The sequence below is a fragment of the Doryrhamphus excisus genome, linkage group LG4 (assembly GCF_037039965.1).
Source record: "Doryrhamphus excisus strain RoL-2023G ecotype Guam linkage group LG4, RoL_Dexc_Guam_v1.1, whole genome shotgun sequence".
Lineage (NCBI taxonomy): Eukaryota > Metazoa > Chordata > Actinopteri > Syngnathiformes > Syngnathidae > Doryrhamphus > Doryrhamphus excisus.
The window spans coordinates 10581117-10600143 of record NC_136360.1 but is presented as its reverse complement, the minus strand read 5'-3'; the positions used below and the strand labels follow the sequence as shown (position 1 = coordinate 10600143).

General features: G+C 40.7%; 1 protein-coding gene across 1 annotated transcript in view; it reads left to right on the top strand.

Annotated features, from left to right (window-relative positions):
- dab1a (DAB adaptor protein 1a) overlaps window positions 1–19027 on the top strand; it is a 205161-nt gene that overhangs the window by 58699 nt on the left and 127435 nt on the right. The window contains exon 2 of the mRNA XM_058072449.2: window positions 8059–8139. The gene's annotated coding sequence lies outside the window, so the exon portion shown is untranslated. The remainder of the gene's footprint in view (window positions 1–8058; window positions 8140–19027) is intronic.

The window sequence follows — 19027 nt, the reverse complement described above, 5'->3', positions numbered from 1 at the left end:
CAAACTTTGTTGCAACTCACTGACCACACGCTATGATTTAGCTTCACCCTTTTGCTGAGTATATGTGGTTAAAATTATCTAGCAACTGGACAAACTCTCTGGGACACATTCGTTTTTGAAGGGAACCCATGGAAATAGCCAAAATCACCTTAAAACATCAGCTTCCTGTGGGTTTTACAGCATTGATTCTTGAGGCTCTTTTGTGCATCTACTCATGATAGACATACCTACCAAGTTTTCATGTTGAAGAGTTAAACCAGCTTCGGGGGTTGAATTTTAAAAGCAGTGGATAGTGGTAAACTTACATTAGGTCAACAACAAAGAATGTAGGCTTTTGTAGCTACTTCTAGTGCTGAAATGAGACATTTCCAGGGTTGTTGATAGTAAAGACCCCTAAAGTAGGTGACTGGAGGTCACCATAGCAACAATGAACATGCTGTTCATCATTTTTTCCCCATTTTTTTTTGTTAACTTACCATCCATTATTTTGTCCGGTTTGCATTACTATGAACACATTGACATCATAACAAAGAGGGTTAGCATAAACATGTAAATAACATATGCATGTGGACTGTGCTTGGAAAATGAGCAATCAAATTAAAGGAAAAGTGTTGACAAGCGGTGCTATGCGTCACATCCACGAGAGAGAAAAGGTTTTTGATTGTGATTTGGGCCCACACGGACGTTGAAGCACCTTGAAGAGTGAGGTGGGATTGACTGGCTCCATTGTGGGTACATTTGCATGTGTTGTCACGGTGATCTCACGCAACTTAACCTGTATCCTCTCTGCGGTGGCGCTGATGAGATGGAACACTCCTTAACGACACCTGTTTGAGGAGCGACTCTCTCCGGAGAATTGGTTCTCTTTTCCTTCTGTTCTCTTCCCACTCGGCGCACACTTTCATCTCCCCTGTTCACTTTGAAAACGCGGCAATTAGACTTTTAGCGGCCTTGACAAAACACTTTGCATTTATATTTGACTTCTGTGTGTGTATGTTCGTTCTCAAGTACTAAATGCCAATCTTAAAAGCAGCAGCCAGTCTTACAAGAGGATTTTCTTTTTCAAATGCCTCTTAAAGGGAACTTTTGTCTTGATGCATCATGCCCCTTCCTTTCTTTATATATATATATATATATATATATATATGTGGCCCCCCGCCATATGTTTTTTATCGATCCACATCATTGCTTGTCATGGAGAACACATGGAGAGGTGCATGTGATGCAGCTTTTCGGTTGAAGGCAATCAATCTAGTGGCTTTTCCTTGGGTCTGCCAATGGCCCTTGGCAGTGTGGAGCCAGTGGCGGTTGCTGTAAGACTGCATTCCCCGAAATGTCCACATTTAATAAATTCAATAATAGACAAAAGCAGTATGCACAGAAAGTGTAAACAAGTAAAATGAGGGTTCTTGCCTCTAAATAGAAAAATAATCCACAATAGATTGACATTGGTGCTGAAGTTATTATGAAAGGAACTCTATTGACTTATAGAACGAAGCACGTACTCAATAAACCTCTTGTTCTTGGGTCAGATACGCTTTAAAAGGCAAAGTGTTCTTCACATAGCGTGGTAGTCCCTGATCGATAACGAAATGATGATGTGGATTTTCACTCAAGGATTTCAGTGATATCGGTTAAGAATCAGTAATGTTCTTGCTCTGACCCTGTCAAATACGTTTGAAGACATTTAAGTGGAATAGTGACAGGAAAGCTCTGAGGACAAGAAAAAGTCACTTCAGTTCATTCTTCATCAACAAGATGCATAAACAAACTCCAAAGTGGACTTCAAGTTACTGTATCACCCAGGCCACTCTTCACCATATGGCCTGATTTGGGAACTTCTCATCATTCTCATTCCGGAACATTCATTAGCACTCATGAATATGCAAATCAAACTGTCTCTGTGTCCATTAAGTATGCAGCCTCCTACTGGGGGGTGTCAGCAGTGTCAGGGGAGGACTGTGGTTGGGGGGGACAAAAGAAAATAACACAATAAAAGCCAACACCCTTCCGGTGGCTGGGACGACGTGTGTGAACCTTGAACAGATGCTCTTGTATATTTATGATGATGACACCGCCTCCGAAGGCATCTATGTGGAACCTCATTTATAAGGACATCACCAATGACCTCAGCTACTTTGTATATGACGCATTCAAAGGTGTCTCATAAGACCTTCTTCAAAATGTGAGAGCGTGGGCAAGAGTAAAGATCCTTCCCCAAACTATTTCCATCATGTTGGAAGCATACCGTTATCCAAAAGGCCTTGACCAGACGAAGAGTTCCGATCTCAGCGGTCTGGATCAACCCCTGATTGAGTTGTTAACTGATTAAGACGTGCGTCCCAATACTTTTGCTCATATAGTGTTTAATGCTGTAACATAAACGCTCCACTTAGTGCAACATTTCAATTAAATTTACCGCTACGTCTCTTTTTGTCACCTATAAAAGGAAACAACTGTGGAGTCTTCATCTTGTGGCTTAAAAAAAAATATTACAGAAGTCGATCTCCCAGCAGCTTTATCTACCTCTGCATGCGCTTTAAAATTCTGCTGCCATGTTACCTGTGCTGTGCGGTTGTTTACAATGAACTCATCATCAGTTGTATTAACGCTGGCTGAGCAGCTGCTTATCACCGTGAGAACATTGGTTGTGCAATATATAGGGTGTTCCAAAAACATATACACAAATATTGAAAATTTGTTATTGTAATTTGTTCAATTTTCAAAATGTGAGAAAGTGTACAAACATGATATTATTGTTTTGTCATTGCCTGTTTTCAAACTGGCGTCCATTCTGGTATAGATGCAAACCAATGAAAAGGTCAACATCTATTACCTTGGTATTAGCCTGCATTCACGTTCAATGGCTGCTCTCTATGCCGCCACTGTTGCAGATCTCACCATGTAGACGTTGTCTTTTAGGTATGCCCATGAAGAAAAGTCTAGTGGTGTCAGATCTGGTGAACGTGGAGGGTAAACCTCTCCATTCAATCCACCCGTTTTCATCAAGGAAGGGGAAAAAAAACATCTAAGGAGAAGTTATGAACATAAAAAATCATTGGGGACCCCAGAGGGTTAAAACACAATTATAAGAGCATTTCCAGTGTGTATTACCTGATTCAATGGACAATAGGGAAATGTTTTGTTGGGTATTTTTTGCGTTTCATCTGACAAATAGCAGTGCTACCCTGTCTCTGTGTTGCTATGGAAACCATAGATGTCAATCAAACACTGTATGACTAGAGGAATATGAGGGCTATACACAGGTGACATTTCCACCTGAGAGACATGGGCTCTCTGTCTCCTTTTTTTTTACAGCCTCCTCCTCACATCAGCCCTGACAGCTGTCTAATTGTCTTTGCCTCCTTATGAATAGCAGGCAAACTAGTTGTGTGCGTGTGTGTGTGTTGCTCCTCCCCACCATCCTGAAGCCATTACCAGGGCTGATTCTCTGCTACATTACATAGCGCATCTTTCATTGTGCTCCCTCTCTCGTCGCCAATTTGTCGCTCCGTAGGGGGAGCTCAGGAGGGAGTCGTTTGCTGTCTGTGCGACGTTTTCATTTGCCGGTATCTCAAAGTTAAAATAAAATCGACTCGAGTTGAAATGTGCTTCGTCATGCATGCACACACACACACAGAGTCACCTGCACACACACACATTGAGGAGACAGATGGTAGACGACAGCGGCTGGTGGATGAAGCAAGTGAACTGTCCGTGTTATCTTTCGGCTTAATGGTGCAGCTAATGATTCCGCCGTGCTTGAGCGCAAAAAGAAAATTACATAAATTGCAATCAAGGTGTCGTCACACAAGGGGATACGTTCGCAGAGTGGTCGCTTGTTTGTTAGTATTACAGGAACAAAGTTGATATGTACTTGGAATGAGTGGAGGACGGTTCTGGCAGACTGGAAGAGTGTGTTGTGTGTGTTTCTGTACCGTCGTCGTATTTGGTCTGCTCAAGGAGGATCACATAGACAAACCACAGGGGCTTATTGATTGTGTGCTATCCTATATCCTCCCCTGGGGACAAGGCACATGGCTATGTGTTTGTGTGTTTGTAATAAAGCCACGCAGACACTATAATATGCTGTTTGCTGCTACCTCAGTGTGATTCCCTTGAGATGGAATGAGGAGCTGAGATTATCCCCGACCCGTCTCACATCAGCTGAGCCAAGTCATCAGTCACTTCTGTCACTTTGTGTGTGTGTGTGTTGTTTGAAGAAAGTGAATACCTGTGTATATGGAGGATATGTCTCTTTATTGGGCTTGGTAGGCTCACACGGGGCCATGGTTGTTTTTGAATCGATATGTAGAAATATTCTTTTTCGCCAACTGAGAATACATCCAACTTAAGATGACTTAATGTGTCAATATTTAGGGACATGATAATCTAGGTGGAACACTCATCACACACAAGGTTTTGGTCCAGTTCAGACCGATACACGTTTGTTTTGTGGCGATTTGTGGCAAGTGACATAACTTTGCCGCCATGCTCTGCTTAGAAGCTATAGAGAAAACTCAAGTACTTCATAGTTTAACCTCACCGGTTTGTTTAGTATAGTAGAGTGGGTTAAAATTTAGTAGAAATTGGACATGCCTATGAGAAATAAATCTTTGAATGACTTATTAATGGCCAACGTCTCCTTCAAACCAAAAAGATTAACTTCCCATGTGTTTTCGGGGTTGGCACCTAAGAATTTGTAACAATTCAAGTTTCAGAACCACAGCTTTTAGAGAAAGCTTAGGAGAAAATACTGTGATGAAGGTTGGGTCCAAACTACGTTAATTTGTTAAGTAGTTGTCTATGTAGCATTATAGAATGTGCAGACAGAGAGCAGTGTGCAAACTACAAGATCACCAATGTCTAGAGTTGATAATAGCCTTTTTCCAACCACCAGTCAATGGTAAACGCACTCCTACATTACCATTCTGTGTTTATACACGGTAAGTCAGGCGTCTGCAGCCAGTAGATCACAAGCTAGCAGTAGCTCCTAACTACTTTTCAAGTAGCTCACCAAAGGGTTTATTCATTTATTATCAACTTCTATACAGACAAAATTAGAAAGTAGGGTTCGGCAGTGGTCTGGACTTCTGGGAGTTCTGGGAGTGTGAGTCTACACTGTAAGCATCATAGAAACTGTAGCTCTCTTAGCCATTAATTAACTGCGTCATTGTTTAAGAAGCAGGGTTCAAAGCATGTGAAAAAAGTAGCATTTTATAATCCAGAATCTACGGTATTTCTTTCATCTTTTGATTGGCTGAAAGAACTTTTCATAAGGATTTAGAGTACCACTGCCTAAACTTACTGTACTTGGCAGTTGTCATGTTCACATTTAAGGCATGTAGCCTACTGGACACTTACGGACTTAGCATTTTTATTATAGTCACCTACAGTGTAGATGGTGATGCTGTTTGATAGCTAATATGTTTACATGTGTAATAAAATAAAATCATTTCTATTTATGTAAGTCTACTCTTACCCGTACTCTTAACTGTTTTTCCTGGAAGGTACCATGACTTATAGCTTGTAGCCCTCATCCAATCAGGTAAAGAGTCAAGGGTCATGGCTTTTCACTGCAGTGTGACTGTTTGGCTGTGCTTAAATTTGCTTGTTGGGATGGATTTGTCATGAAGCTAGAAGAGTGATTTATTGAGTCGGGCCGGAGGGGAAAATGCGGAGTAACTGATTGTTAGCTGGAGCTTTGAGGGCCAGGGAGTAACCGACTGTGTCCATGTTTCTGTATCCTTTACACACTATAACAACATGACACTTCCAAATATATAGATTTTTAAGGTCATGGGCTCACTGAGTAAATTGGCATTTTGAATGTCAAACTTGCTGCCAGCTGTTCTTCTTGTATTTGGCCACCCACCGTGTCTACGTTCATCTTTTTTAAAAGCAAGAACAGGCCCCTTTTACCAGTCCTGCATCCTAATTGACTCCTTGAATAAATAAGGATGCTGGATGTCACATTTGGTGTGAATATGACTTCCCACATGCCCAATTTGTTTTCTAGCGTAGCGGTTAAATTGCCGGGAATCAAATTGGGGTCTCAGCCTTGGCAAACGTGGGACACACGTTGGATCACTGCTTCATTATAGATCTCATTTTCGCTATCTAATGCAGCACTGCATGTAATTTCCCTAACAAAAAAAATCCAAAAGGATATGTTAGTTTTATTATGCTTGGGGCTCAGATGTGTGCCGATTCGCTGGAAGGTCAAACCTCAGCGAGGAAATGGAACTAAAGAGTATAATTCAATCTCAAGTGTGTAGTAATAAAAGACCAAATGAAAAGCTGATAGACTAATTGTATCGCAACAAGGGCTGTCTTTCAGCAGGAGAACACTTAGCAAGGCACATAATGAAAACGATATGGAATGGCTGGAGAGAAGGGAAGGAGGCCATGTCCACACAAACACTACTATTCCCTGTAATAATGTATATTTATTCCATTAAGTGTGGAGACAAACTATTTTTTTGATCGCTGATTTGTTTGTTTGTTAGAAGGATTATGCAAAAGCTACAGAACTGTTTTTTTTTTATTAAACTTTATGTACCAGACAGGAAGATGTTAAATTTGGTGACAATTTGGAAGAAAACAGTACAGTTGCCCCTTGAAACATCATGATTCAAACATCATGCCCTCACATGCCCTCAAAATTGATTAATTAATAAATGATGTTGTTAATAATACTGTTTCTTGGTTGAATATGGCCTGTTATTACGGAAAAAGCATATTTAAGCAAATTGATGAAATTAAAGGAGACCTTTTATGCTCATTTTCGGTGCTTTGTATTGAGTTGTGGACTCCTTTTGAGCAGGTACACATAACGTGCACACAAAGCTTTCTAGATCTTCCATGCATTCTGCACCTCTTTCTGCAGTGTTTCCATGGACTTCTTGCATTTTTGACCCAGCCGCTCTTTTTTGTTTAACACAATAACACAACATTGTAACATTTATTGGTGAAAAAGGTGTAAAATGCATAATAGCTCCCCTTTTATGCATTTTCAAGCATACCAATTTGAAAAAGAATGAACATGGAAATATAAATCATTCAGAAGATATAATAATAGAAAGACAATAATAAGTGTAATACAGTATCTGTGAATGGAATTGAATTAGAATTTCTGTGTGAATGATCACTTCATGTGTTCTCTGCTTGATAATAAAGCAACTGAAGGGCATTGTGAGTCTCTCCTTAACCACAAACAGGACTCTAATAATGGTGTAAAAGACATATATAGAAGGTCATGAAAATGTTTAGATGTTCTAACTACAAAAATGTCCCATTTACCTGTATTCATATTCCCAGGCATTGCATATTCACAAAATGCTTTTCCTCAAACTTCTGAGACTCGAATAGAATAGGGTTATAGCGCCACCTGGCATGTACCTGGTTGCCTCATGTCTGATGACCTGGTCATGCTCTTTCACACTTTCACCTTAATATGTAGGATATTTAACAGCTTTTCACAGAAATGTGTAGAGGTGTTGGTAGCAGAAACCGCCAGATGGCTTCCAAGAGGAACATCACTTTAATTTGCACCTTCACCTTAAGCAACGGTGTATAGAAAAGTGTAAAACGGTGTTAATATGTGCGTTTAGGGGTGCAAAACAAACAGAAATATTTCAGGTAAGATTATGCTCATTTTTTAAAAGAAACACAATGTTGAGAAAATTTGAAGATGATGCCATCATTAGAAATGAGTGTGTTGGTTGTGTACTGTTGTATCATTGTGAGGATACAGTGCACAGATTGAACCTGACAGTAGTTTCACATGTGGTCCAGCTGCATGAATAGATATGTGCAGCCAATTCTGTGTAACAAAAAAGACAATTTGATTTCTAATATGGGGGATTGGGCCTTTGTGACCATCCTTATAAAGAGACTTAAGATCCCTGCTGGGACTTCTTCACGGTCAGATCGCCATGCATGAATAAGAGCTGCTTCATGAATATTATCAGACATCCACTTACCGATGCTATTGTCTGCGTGCGCCTATCTTCGCACATGTCATTTTCTTTATTTCTTTTTCTATATGTCCTACAGGGATGTGGGCTTGCTCTTGCACTGTTCAATACCTGGATGGATTGGGTTTTGGATCATGCTGTGAAGAGGTCAAAGACTGAAGTGAGTACCATCTCCCAAAATTCATTTTACAGATGATGCTATGATCTTTGTGGAGAGGACTGAATAACTTTTTGGGGGGAATCGAAGTGGCTTGGACTGTTTTGATTAAATTCCCACATCTGACTGAATGTTTTGGATGCTGATCGCAGCCCCTGACTCTGTGGTTGATTCGAGCCAGTGGTCCAGTCTCGCTTTACGAGTGTTTACTCTGGACACTAGCCAGTGAATTAAGATAAAGCCTGCACTCCTTTGGTACCAAGTCCCAGAGGAAAATCCCAAACTGTTCAATTATGTTAGTCTAGCACACAGGACTCTGCTGGATCAGCAGATCTGTCTTTCTATTTCCTTCTTTATATGATTCCCAAGATGAAGAACCTACCTTGGCACTCTTGGACTCCATGTGTCCTGGTTAACAACCAATAGGTCCTATTCCTAGGGGACAGTGGGGCATCAACCATATAGCGCACAAGGGGCCAAATCCAGACCTTGTTATACCTTGGTCATGGAAACTGGCAGGGAATTATTCCTTTATGTTTTTAATTGTAGAGGGAAATGCAACATCTGCAAAGACAAGTTGATTTGTACCTGCCACATTAACCATGTAACCTGAGACACTGACTGGTCTCCTTTGCTATAATGTCTCTGACAAACAGCCCTTCCACCAAGATGGCATATCCACAAATATACATGTGACCCACAGAACCCAACGGGTTTGTTCTACTTCATGCTCTGTGATTTCCAAGATGGAGAATTAGTCTTGGAAATCAGAATGTCGTGGACTGAAAGTGGCATGGCTAAAGACCAAAAGGTTCTCTGCTGAAACACATCCCTGAGGAACAGTGGGACGGCAAACAGTGACGGGGGACCATTTCCCTGGTGCAACCAGCGCTTGATTTATGGCTACGGGGCCTGGACATTAACCAGCAACCTTAGCTTGTAAACTGGACTCATTTGGTACCAAGTCTCTGGGGAAAATCCTTCCGAACTGATAGGATGGCTTTGCATCAGTCAGGTTCTTGAAGAGACACAAATGTATGTCACACTGGATGCCTTTCTGCTGGGGTCTCTGATTGGTGGTCAAAATGCATTGGGCGCCCGTGGGGCCCCTGGATGAGACTGTGTGCCCACCTGGGCTGTCGCCGGGGTGAATCCTCTGGCTTTTAGGTTCATGGTTCATGCTATGTGATGTTTTTACATTTCATTTTTGCAAATTTTATCAAATTGGCCCTAAATTTGGAATCTTGGTATAATTTTACCCGTCCATAGTCTCAATGCATCGACAGTGTATGTTTGTGTATTGTGTTGTGTGCATATCTGTGTGTATATTCTCTACTTGCCCAGGCTTGGGATTAAATGTCACTCTTGTAGATTGATGTTCTCTCTGATATAACACCACAGTGGGAATGGATCCTCGACACCTTACAGATATGCGGATAGGAATACACTTTTGAATGAAAGATTTGATTCAATTTTTTTCGTTTTACACCAGATGTTTGTACAATCCTTCTGTGGAGGTGAAAGATAACTGTTGTTGTGTCGTAATGAACTCAAGATGAGATTCTTGCCAGTGTGCATGAGCGGAAAAGGCCAGGAGGTTAAATGCTTCCTTTTTCAGCACACGGAGGGGTCGCATGCTGGTAATGTGTTGGCTGGGCGACACGGTAAAAGGCCAAGCATCAACGCTTTGGATAAAGTGGGTGGCTTGCACTTGTGAACGTACAGAAAAAAATAGTATTTCATGCATAATGAGCAAGGAACAATATATCGCTGCTGTCGTCTGGCAGGATCCCACTGGAGAACAATTTCTTTCAGATTCTCAATGGTTGACCTCACCAATGCTTGCTTGGAGGAGTCTTTCCATATGACTGCACACATGCGTTTGGCATGTACATGTGTGTGTTTGCTCTCACAACACATGGTATCTGTGGGCAATGGAATGAAACAGCAATTTTGTTGAGCAAGCATAAGAACTGTATCCAAGCCTTTTTTTCCCCCAATACTTTTTATTGCTGCTAAACCCAACATGCTCGCGCCTCATATGTTATTCAATTGTTCAACTTCCCAGGATGAATGGATAGATGTGTTCTGGAGGTGGAGATACATACACTATATGGTGTGGTAATTACACTGCTTTTGATAAAGTGGGAACTCTATAATGTGCCTTCTGTATGAAGTCATAACAGAGAGGTGTGGCCTGCCTTGATGTATGTAATCATTCTAAAAAAATAGAAATAATTAAATAAAATAATTACAACCATTAATGGGTTATTTTTGACAGCCCTAATTGGAAAACGTAAGTGAGATTAATTAATTGGAAATAATTATTTTAGTACTTCAGTGCTAAATTTTTTGTCCCGTCAACATCAAAATTGAAGCAAAGTAAATGTATAAACGTGAATTAGTATAAAAATTAAGGGCGTCGCAATGCAACCTTTTCCACTTCCAATATGGTACCAATATTGTGCAGCCTTGAATGTTGGCCGATACCGATATTACAAATCAAAACAATTTTTTGGGCTTATTTTTTCATGTGAAATGTTAGAAAAGGCTTGATGAAGTGATGTTCCTCAAATAGAACAATTGTCAGCAATAGTAAGGCATGAGAAAAATAGGATGAGTTTGGTCATATTAGTTTGGTCAGTTCTGTTCCACCATGTGAAACTTGTGCATGACATGTTTTGCACTTTGCTGCAACGTCTTTTCTGGACTAGCGCCCCACGCCCGACATCACTGCTACTCCTTGCTACTTTCTTTGTTAACACATTAGGATACACTGTTGTTGTGATCACATGGGCTTGGTCCGACTGTTGCTGGATGGACGTGCTGCGGCGTAGTCTGGAATGGACTGCTTGTATCATACTCTATTTTTGCTCATTTCATATCCAATATCATCATTGGATCGGGGCACCCCTAATAAAAGACAAATAGACTAGTTGGTTAAGTATGGTTCATTATATACTTATTTTGGATACATGCATACCTGGTTTTTACCTACAAAGTCTAATCTTTTTTAGTGTGATACAATGAATTATGGAGTGACTGGGTTTTCTTCATGTTCTACCCCAGTGTGTGTGGGTTTTCTCCTGGTACTTTGCGAGCCAGTTTGATGAGAGACTCTAAATTGTCCATAGGTATGAATGTGAATGGTTGTAATCACCCATCATTAGGAATTTGGTTTGGATTTTGTGATTGGCAGTGGAGTTTGTGTATGCAAAACAGTGGGTGAGGAAAAGGCCTATTTGGCGGCACATGAGCATAAAACATTACAAGACGTCAGCTCTATTTCAAAGTTGTTTAGTGGCAGGCGTTGAATGTTTGTTGTTCGTATGTTTTATGTGGTTTTGTGTCTGTCTGGCACAATTGTGTATGCCATCTCCTGCCGCCTGGGGGTACGTTTATTTACACCCTCCCTTCTTGTCACTTCTCTCATGCTGTCAGAAGTCACATTTCTGTGCCAAATGCAAATATTTGAAAATCAATCACGCGTCATTTGAATGTTTGATGATGCCTCATTGGGCTGTAGTTTCTGTGGGGAAATGAATGTCTATCAAACACACGCAGGCAACATGAAATAAATATAAGGGCACATTTTTGTCTTCTGGCAGCGCAGCTCCGAGCTAGCTGGTCTCTGAGGAATGAAGCGTTGATCTAATGCCAGATGTGGATATGTGGAAATCTGATCCACCATGCAGTTGTCGAATGTCGCGCTGTCATGTAAAAATGTAGACCTCAAGCTTCTTTGTCATTAATACTATTTTTAGGCCCAATGAATCACCTTTTTGTGGGTTTTCCCATGCACCCGCAAGTCACCAAGTTTTTCAAGTGTTTTCATCTTGGTGACAGTTTACATCTGGTATGATGGTATACTTGTGACCATACCCCCCGCCCCCTAAAAAATTTCACTGAGCAACATTAAATTTAGTAGGCATGTCGATCATGAGGAAGGCAAAAAAACCTCTCTGAAGCTCATGCTGTAAAATGAAAGAGGAGTCAGTTTTTAGTACTGTTTTAGCCTGTTTGAGTGGTCCTTCAAAAAACTAACTTGTCTTAAACGATTTGCACAGTTGACACCAAACCCTGAATAACGAAACATTTTAGTTGACCTTGTGTGTGTCTGTGTGTGTGTGTGTGTGGACAATTACGAGGAACAGGTGCTTTTTCTATTATCTATAGTGTTCTTATTGATTGATTTCCCACTGTCTTTTTGTTATACAATATAATTATAGGCACTTTTGTTCATTGCCAATATTTTCTTTATTTGTGCAGTGTCCAATAGACCGTATTAGGACAGTGAGACCAATTTTTTTTTTTTTTTTTTGCCGTAAACTGAAAACTAGAGATCGACCAATATGGTCTTCAGTTTTTCAGGGACCAATGAATGTGTGTCAAAATGCCGAATATCGTTGGATGATATTGACCCAGCTGATTATCGATTGAGGAATAAAAACATTCGGTTTCGACATCAGACAGCAACAGTTCAGATTCATGATTCATTTTACATTCATATTGTTTGTTTTTCACCCATATACATCTCTCGGGTTTTCATGTTGAAACCTACCAATCTGAAACTGATTAGACTAGACATTCATTGTAATTCATTTATTGAATACGCAATGGAACTGGACACACACAAAACACACTTGTCTGTCACATGTTACAGTACTTTTTCTCAGATGAAAAATGGTGCTCTCTCCTAAGCTATAGATCCAGTCCAGATGTTGAAAATTTGGTGTCATATTCATAATTAGATGTCAAACGCAAATGGATTCCGTCTACAGCAAAAATAAAGGAATTGACCTCACTATTTATATATATATCTATACGCCACTGTACATGTACAAGCATGTCCCAGTGTTGCCTTCAATATATTCCAAGTACTACAGTTGTGTTTTTCTGTGATGTTTCTAGTTATCCTTTGGATTTGTGTCTCTCTTGGTTGCAAAAAACAATAAAAACCCAACTTGTTAGATAGTCATCAAGAGCACTCATTTAAAACCTCGTTAAGATGAGAGGAGGTCTCCTGCTGAGAATGAAACCGCGCCCACACACTTACTCTACTGTAAACAACAGACAGATGCACATTGATGCTCAATACTGTAGCTTTCTGCTGTTGTGCATGTGTCTTATTAACGCTGACATGCTGCCTGCTTCTTGTCTCATCAAGCTGTGACACTGTAAATTAGGTCACATTTCATTCATTTATGTTGTCCATCACGCTGACACATGTTTGATTTCCCATGGAAATATTCTCATAGGAATCCCAGCAGATACAACTGGGGTCTTTATTTATGCATTAGTGTTTTGGTGATGCTTCTACATGCAGGTAGATGACTGCATTGTTACATCACTGCTGGAAAGTTAGCTCAGAGTTCAAATCAATGTTACAGATGGGAGGAATCCATTTGTTATACATTCCCCTAGTGTTGCAAAATGTGACCAAATATGGTGTTTGTTGCCATTTGTGGTGATAAATAATTTTGTATTTTTTGTTACTCTTTAAATAAGTCAAGCATTTAAAACTACGTTAGACCATCATACAAATGTGAATATTAGTCAACACAACACAACTGAACACAAAATTCGGTTTGTAAATGAAACTTTTCATTATTAAGGGAGAAAAAAAATCCAAACCTATATGGCCCTCAGTGGGAAAGTTATCCCCCCTTAAAACCCAACTTAGTAAGTGAGATTAATTGAGACCTCTATCTGGAAAAGCTTATGAAGCCATTTCTAAAGCTTTGTGACTCTACTGAACCACAGTGAGGGCTATTATACACAAATGGTCAACCTTCTGACCAACTAAAATGACCCGATTCATCCCAGAAGTCACAAAAGACCCCACAACAATGTCCTAAGAGGCCTCAATATGCCTCATTTAATGCAAAAAATTTAATGCATGGCTCCACCATAGTTAAGACACTGGGCAAAAATGCCTTGCATGGCAGAATTTCTAAACGAAAACCGCTGCTGAACAGAAAGAACAATAAGGCTCATCTAAATTCATCTAAACATCTTGATTATCCACAAGATCTTTGGGAAAATACTAGCCAAAAGAATGTCTGGCCTCAAGTTGGTTTGTGACCTCAAGCTGAGAGCAACTTGGGTTCTGCAGAAGGACAATGATCCAATACACACCAGCACGTCCACCTGTGAATGGATGAAGAAAAACTAAATGAAGACTTTGGGGTGACCTAAATCAAAGTCCTGACCTGAATCCTATTGAGATGCTGTGGCATGACCCTAACAATAACAATCAAAGACAGTCACACACAACACATGAAGTCAATTCTACCTTATTGCCGAATCAGAAGCTGATGAATTAGAAGCCAGCTTCAGTGTCATTTTCTATCTGACATATTGGTAATAAACTAAGGGCTTGAAAACTCAGCATCTTGCAGAGGTTTTTCAGGATCTGTCATGTTTTGGTTTTTTCATCATGTTCCCTAGGGGTATTCTTCCTAGCCTTGGTTGTACTATTTGTTTTGTAGTATACACTGAGTGCATTATTCTCATATGAATGTTACTCCTGTCTTCCTCTTGTGGTTTGCAATGTAATGGTATGCACAAAATTATTTTTAGATATATTGGCTTTGCATTAAGCTTTATTATTCTTTATTATGCATGGGTGACCATATCCGCACACACACACACACACATATAGAGGCAAAGAAATGTCAACTACAAACTAATCCCGTAATTTAGCCCTTATCTTTTCAGGGAAATGCTGCACGTTTCCTTTTCAAGTTGGCGCTTTGCTGCAATGCATTGTGGACCATTGAACATAAAGTCTATTTATGCTCTCTATTGTTTTGTTTTGATTTGTGCAAACCCTCATTTGAGCTAATTGCTGCTTTCTGTCATGTCGGTGGGAGCTGAAGGTGCTCCATCATAGTGGCTGAGACAGAGAGGATTGTGGGAAATGTACTTGAGGAGGAGGAGGGTGGCAAGTTGGCCTTCAACAAGCGAGATGCACCGCTGCAGGTCTTATTTAGATTTCAATTGCAGCCATTTCGGATCAATTGGATCCTCTTTCTCACCAGCAAAGTGGGTCACATACATAGACACGCTCACATTTTCACCAAGATGAGCCAAATGTGTTTGATCGCTGCATTATTTTGCACTCCCTGGTTCAGATTGATTGTCAGGATGAAACGATTACAAATGGAATCTTCCTGCTTTTTATTTTTCTCGTTTGCGTGTCTGCAAGGATGCATCGTTTGTCCTCGGATGCATTGTCGTTTTCTGTGATCTCCAGTTTGATGTTGACGTATGTTGAACAGGGATGCGTTCAAAGAGAAAATGCAGTGTTGTGTGTTCTTTCTCGTAAGGTTTCAGTTCCTCTTATTTGCAGTTGCTAGGAAGACCTTAGTCTGCTGCATACTATCATGTGCTAGCATTTTTAGGCAGTGTTTTATGATATTGTACTGCTTCTATATAATTACCTCCACTATGCAGGTCAGACTCATGATTTCCCACCCCCCCCCCACCCCCCACCTTTGCAACCATTCTCATTTTCCGTAATTTCCTCACTGAATAAAACATAAATCCTAATGGTTATGCAGCCGTGTTATGGTGTACTGATCCCAGTTTGGATTGTTTGGCCTTCGTGGAGGTCTGCGTTCTACTGGGTGCTGTTCTAGTTCAGTGTGATTATTATTATTTTTTTTTTGTCTTTTTTTTTTACTGTTTGTGTGGAAAATCTACTGCAAAATACTTTTTATCATCATACAGTATACCTGCACACCAGACACATGAAATTCATATAATTCAGCCTTCATAAAGATAATAATGTAATGCAGTATAACACAATTGCAAAATTAAGGTAGTTTAGTGATATATGTAAAGTGTATTTTGGGGGGTTTATGTTTGCAGTGTATCATAGTGAAAGCAGTCTCCAACATGTTGGTTACCCAGATATGTATGTTATTAATTTAAATATTGATATTACTTTCTGTATTAAGTGTGGCACATTATAGAGAGTGTCTGAAGGTTCATTGGGTTGTCTAGAATGTATTAATAAATGGCAGGGGGAGGGGTCAGGGTTTGTCTGCCAAGTTGAAATGATTACAGATGGCGTCACAAACGTGTACAGATGCCCTGATGCACGCACTCTGTGTATGTGTCAAAATGTTGCTTCACTCATTTTTTGCATCTCCAAAAAAAATCACCACAGGCATTATTGTGAGGGGAAGGAGGCTAATTTATGCTAATGTATGCAAACAAGCGTGACACAGATCTCCGTCCTCATTGGTTCTATGCAAATGCTCTCTGGGAAACAAGCGTGTTGGACGGTGCCCTCGTTTCTCATCCTTTAGTGCTTACCCCCCCCCCCCCGCCCCCCCCATCCACCCACCCCCGAACAGTATCACCCTCTGCTTCCATTTCTTTTTCCCCCTCATTGTGCCTTAATCCTAACACCCCTCCTGCATTTCCCCTACCGCTACCCGACAGGCTCAACTATGCCTGGAAAATACAAGAGTCTTCGTCTTTAATGGAATTTAGTTTAAGTCAAATCATTTAACCATCATAGAAAACTGTAAAGACAAAATGTGTAATTTTAAGACGCAATATATAATTGAGAAGTTAAAGACACAATATGTAACCATTTGACCACACTGGTCTACAAAAAAATGCTCCTAGAAACTCCCAAAGTAGTGTCATTCTTCTTGGTTTAGGTCACTAATAAAGAAAAAGTAAGTCAGAAGTGCAGATTGGCTGTAGTTTCCAAATGAGGACATTTAAGATCCACTTTTTCCATTCCCATCTAGATGTCTTTCCATTGAACTGTGGAGAAGTAAGTGATGAGCACAGGGAAGGATTCCACCAGGGCATTGCAGCAATGGATAAATGATATCAGGGAAAGTGGAATCCATCTATGCTGGCTGACTCGTGTTGGAATTTAGTCAAGGATGGTCCTGCTGCTGAGTATAAGATACAAGCCAAAAAGCGGGAGCCTATCCCAGCTGTCTTCGGGCGAGAGGTGGGGTACACCCTGGACTGGTCGCCAGCCAATCACAGGGCACATATAGACAAACAACCATTCACACTCACACACATTCATACCTATGGAAACCGGAGTACCCGGAGAAAACCCGGGCATGCACGCGGAGAACATGAAAACTCCACACAGATGATGACTTTTACCATCATTGATGTGTTAAAGACACAGAATGTAATCATTTGACTGTCTTAGATGATATAAGATTCTTTCTTTTGTTATTGTTGTTGACCTATTGCAACCGGGGCAAGAGTGACCCATGACAGAATATGTTTTCATGTCTGGTTCTATGGTTATCACCACACTTTTTATTCATTTTGTCATCAGTGATACTCTTGACGAAAAACACAAAAAAGCTCAACTTGAAAGCCACAGGGTTTTTATTTAGCATCACATCCAGGAATTTGGGGTGTCAGTGGCTTGCTCATAGGGAACCCGGAAGTGTTGAGAATTGGCCTCACTCAAAAGCACCAAAATCCTAGTTTGTGCACTTAGTGGCTTAGCTTCCTGCCTGTCCACTGGTGTTAACAATGTCTTTAGAAGTATATTATAAAGGGCCACAGCAGTTGCTACTTCTGTTGTAATTTTCTCTATGGTTCAATTCTTTTTCTGCTGTCCCCTCAAAAAGGAGGCATCAAGCGTGCCGCCTCCACTCGGAATATGTCTTTGAATAGAAGTTATAAAGTCGACCCCCATGACATGCCACCACCGCCATCCCAACAGAACACAAATCCCACCACACAAAACTCACCCTGACGCCTTTTTCTGCTTATTTCTATAAGTAGATGAGTGTGAATGAGGACAAGTGTACCTGCTCAGCCTCTGTATCGTCTGGCTTGTCCTCAACGGCGTTTTGACTAATACGCTTCCTTCTTCTGCTGTAAGTGCAAGCAATGCAATACCGCTAAGTAATATCCCTCTGGAGGCCAGTGCGGCCTGTCAGCAAAAAATGGATGACTTGATGTCCGTACGTGTGTGTGTGTGTGTATGCGTACATGTACGTGCTTGTCAGAGCCATTTAGACTGCAGGTGAAGCAGTTAGACAGAACGCCGCAGAGGAGGAAAGGAGTCAGACGAAGCGCTATTAGCATTTGGGACCGGCCGCACGGTTGACTGTGTCTCCGCTATTAGGAAGGAGGAGGAGAGGTAGGAGGTGAGGAAGGGAATGACAGAATCACAGACTGCCGTGAATGCGCAGGAATTAGTCTTGGTGGCACCGATGATGGTTTACTAGTTTTTCAGCCTTATTACTGGAGCTTAGGTTAGCATTTCCACATAATAAAGAATAATGGAACACATTAGAGCCTCCAAAGTTGAACGCAGTCTTTTCCAACAAGCTGGTTGGCCTCTATTTGGGAAATTAATTTGAGTCAAATTGGCGCCACCAACACATTTTAGCATCCTTAACCATCATTTAAGTGTGAAAAGAAGTTAACCAATGTTAATTGTAACATGGAGAAACAATAAAACACTCTTAACCTTCACATTATTAACTTTAATGGCAATTGATAACAATATAATGTGCATGTGCCATTCTTGCAAACAGTTTAATTAGAACAGACTGAACAGAATAGGACCTTTATTTGTCACGTATATAGAGGTACAAGCGAAATTGCGCAATCATCTGTCCATACACATACATCATACTACACAGTGAGACGGGTGGGGTAGACAGGACAGGATGATTGGGCGATGGAGGAGGGGCAACAACAGGAGAGAGGAGGGAAAAAAGACAATTCCAAACTAAGCTCCAATAGAGGAATACAGTGTAGGACTGTTAAAAAAGCCTCAGCATACATTTGCACAAGTAAGCACATTTTTACACAAGACAAGTCTAGGACTAAGGAAGGGTAAAGGGAAGGTGGTGATCAGCCAGCCACAGCCACATGT